This window comes from Carlito syrichta, unplaced genomic scaffold (assembly GCF_000164805.1).
Source record: "Carlito syrichta isolate Samal-C Ts95f unplaced genomic scaffold, Tarsius_syrichta-2.0.1 Scaffold307715, whole genome shotgun sequence".
NCBI lineage: Eukaryota > Metazoa > Chordata > Mammalia > Primates > Tarsiidae > Carlito > Carlito syrichta.
The window spans coordinates 7,268-11,155 of record NW_007251811.1 but is presented as its reverse complement, the minus strand read 5'-3'; the positions used below and the strand labels follow the sequence as shown (position 1 = coordinate 11,155).

The 3,888-nt window shown below is 47.2% G+C and overlaps 1 pseudogene; it reads left to right on the top strand.

Moving 5' to 3' along the window:
- The first annotated feature begins 3,084 nt into the window (after window positions 1-3,084).
- On the top strand, window positions 3,085-3,500 carry LOC103266968 (annotated as a pseudogene).
- The last annotated feature ends 388 nt before the right edge of the window (window positions 3,501-3,888 follow it).

Genomic DNA, 3,888 nt, shown 5'->3' with positions numbered 1-3,888 from the left:
TGCGAGGGGCCCTCCCGCTGCAGACGGAGCCCCGAGCCCCGAGCCCCGACCCGCTCCGCGGCCTCCTGCCTCTTTGTCTCACCGCTTTACCGAACCCTTTGCCAGGAATGCCCCCCTCACCGAGTCCAGATGTCCCCTCCGCGAGTGTGGTCACCCTCCCCCGCTGTTGCGCCGTCGCATTCCTCCCTCGTGGTTATAAAATTTGTTCTGCTTGGAAGTATTTGATGGTCTCCCTCACCGGATCGTCCTTCCAGGTGAGCACACGCAGGCGCTGTGCCAGGCGCCCAGAGTAAAAGCGAATAATAATCACCGGCCCTAAAATTGCAGTTACTATGTGCCAGAAACTTTGTAAAGCGCTTCACAGTGTTACTCTAATGTAATTCTCACAACTATCCTGCGGGGAAGGTACTTAGGGCAGCGAGTGCCCTGTTCCTGTTTTTGTTTTTTTGTTTTTGTTTTTAATGAATCGGAATCTCACTCTGTTGCCCATGGCTACCGCAGCCTCAACCTGCCAGGCTCAGGTGATCCTTCTGCCTCGGCCTTCCAAGTAGTTGGAACCACAGGCGCGCGCCATCACACCCGGCTTTTTTATTATTTTTATTTTTTATGGTAGAGACAAGGGTTCACCAAGTTGCCTGGGCTGGTCTAGAACCCTGGGCTTAGGCAATCTTCTCACCTCAGCCTCCCAAAGTACTGGGATTACAGGCATGAGTTTTTGAGTTGGAGTTTCACCCTGTCACCCAGACTGGATGGCAGTGCCACACTCTCAACCACCATAGCCTCGACCTGCTGTGCTCAGGCAACCCTTCCTCCTCAGCCTTCCAAACAGCTGGAACTACAGGCATGTACCACCAGGCCAGGCTCATTTTTGTGTTGTTGTTTTTTTATTTATTGTAGAGATGAGGTCTCATCAACTTGCCCAGGCTGGTCTCAAACCCATGGGCTCAGGCAGTCCTCTCACCTTGGCCTCCCATGGTGCTGGGATTATAGGTGTGAGCCACCGTGCCCCCCCACCTCCACATTTCTTTATAATAGACATCTATCTGCCTTCTGATCGCTTTTCCTATTAGTCAAGGTTCCCCACAGTCTGTCCTTCCCAGTCTGTGCTAAAAAGCTGCCTTTCCTGTTACCACTCCTGACAGCAAACACTGGATGCAGTGTCCACGTTCAAAACATGCCAGACTCCCTCCCCCCCTCCATCCAGGCTTGTCTAGGCGAAATCACTTGCATAGCACAGCTCCCTAGCTCTTTCAGCGAGCTGTTTTCTCCATCAAACAGAACTTTCAACGTGCTACTTTCTCCATCAAACACAACTTTCATCAAACCTCCCACCCTTCCCCAAGGAGTGCTTTAAATGACTTCCTTCTGCCTGGATTCTGATTTAGCTTTCTCAGGAGAGACCTGAAAGTCAAGTTCATGGTTCCAGAACAATTCTTCACCCAGAAGAGGTGGTAGATTTCCAGCTGAGAGGAAGGGTGGAAGGGTGTGTGGTTTCCTTTTCTTTCCTTCTGAAACTTCCTTACACAAACCTTTTCCTTCTCTGGGCTTTTCCTTCCCTTTTTTCTCCAGCTGTCTGTTTTTCCTTCTGAACTTGATTGTTCACTGTTAAGCCTTTTACTCTGCCCTTACATGGTCACCTAACGTCTTGTTTATATTGTATTTGGCCCTTTCAGACTGTGGTCCCGTGTAAGGCAGCCACATTGTATTGTCTTGCATTATTGTCTATCTTCCACATCACCAAATATGGGACTATACATATTGTAAATGTTCAGTACATTGTTTCTAAGTGATGGAGCAATTTCCCCAAGCAAATAAAGGAAAACCGGGCTGGGCTCCGTGGCTCAGCCTGTAATCCCAGCACTTTGGGAGGCCGAGGCGAGTGGATTGCCTGAGCCCGCGGGTTTGAGACCCACTCAGGCAACTTGGTGAGACCTCGTCTCTACAATAAATCAAAAATTAGCTGGGCATGGTAGCACATGCCTGTAGTTCCGGCTACTTGGAAAGCTGAGGCGGAAGGATTACCAGAGCCCAGCAGGTCAAGGCTGCGGTGGCTGGGAGCTTGCCGCTGCACTCATCTGGGAAACAGAGTGAGACTCCAACTCAAAAAAAAAAAAAAGGAAAACCAGTTAAACCAGTTGGACCCTAGGGTACTAAGCAGAAGCAAATATAAAACTGCACTGTAGCTATATTTCTACAACCCGGAACTCACCGGGTAGAAGGGGGAAATGTCCTAAAAAAAAAAATTGCAAACCACTTAAGCACACTTTCCACAGAGTGAACAGGCAAAGCAGGATTAGTACCCCCAGGAACCAGAGATAATGGAGGAGTCATCTGGAGAAAACCTTAAAGGGAAAAATGCAGTTTTCAAATAAAGATAAAGATAAAGAATAGGAAGTACTAGAAAAAAGAAGAGGACGTTTGGGGGGGAGGGTGGGGGAAGCAGGCATATTTGAAAAGAACCAAAACAGAACATCTAGAAATGAAAATACACTCACTAAAATGTTTGAATGAAAGAAAATCTCGCCCAGCATTCACATTACTGAGCCTTCTGGTACTATGTCCAAAGAGCTATAAACCAGTTAGCTCTGAGCTGGGGTAGTGCCCCCACAGCGGTCCCATCACCCCCTGCATTTGACCCAACAGCACTGTAGTTGTCTGATTTCCTGCCAGTCTTCCCTGTTAGACTTTAAGCTCATTGACAGCAGAGACTCTCCTATTCAGTGTTGAACCTTAAACCTGGCAGTGCCTGGCACACTGTAGGAACCCAACACATACTAGAAAATGAATGAATAAACAAAAATACTTTTGAAATTATACGGAATTATTTATGGTAGCACCACTTACAGAACCGAATCTCTAGGAAGTTCCATGTGTCCAACAGGATCAGACAAAAAGCAACAAATTAACAAGAAATAGGACTCCTGTAGACCTTGAGAAATGCCAGAAAATAGACCATCCCAGGTCCCTGGGATCCTGTGGTGAAGCTATGTTATCATAAAAGAGAAAACAAAATAGCAAGTAGTATAGCAAGAAGCTGCAGCCGCTGCTGCCACTTCTGTGAGGTCCGAGCATGGGCCCACAGCCATGTCCTACTGCCGTGAGGAAGGGAAGGATAGAATCATATTTGTGACAAAGAAGACCACAAAACTCCAAGCAATGCAGAGGTGGTGGCTGATGACCCCATTGACCCATATGAGGAGCATGGATTGATACTGCCGGATGGAGACATTAACTGGAATTGCCCGGGTCTTGGAATGGCCATCGGCCCCTGTGAGCCACAGTTCAAGTCAGCCTTTTCCTGCTTCTACTATAGCACAGAGGATGTCAAGGGATCAGACTGTGTAGGCCAGTTTCGGGCCATGCAAGAATGCATGCAGAAATCCCCTGACCTCTATCCCCAAGATAGTGAGGGGGAGGAGGAGGAGAAGCCAGTAGAACGTATACAAGAAACGGCTCCCACTGAGTCCACTGCAACCAAAAAAGAGAAGGGGTCAAGTTAATGAAGGCAACATTGGGCTCCAGTCCTTCTGCTCAGAGTGGTGGACCTTTGCAAAATGCCTTCAGTTACCCTCCATGAAAGTGCCTTTCCCTCTGTTGTCCTATGCATTGTAATGTACAAAATAACTTATTTTGATGATCAGGGGTCTTGGCCTCTTGACATGTACACTGAAGAAGGTGGGGGTCGTATGTGTGTGTTTCCTACATAAACCTTCAGCTGCCACTTTTGAATTCTCTTTTCTCAGATTATCCTGAATTTCACCACTTTGAGATGATGGGCTGATAGTCTCAGTGACCAAAAATCATTACCCAGGAATGTTGCTTGTGAGTGAGCCAATTTATTTTGATTCATTATATCTCTTTCAGAAGATTTTTTTTTTTTTTTTTTTT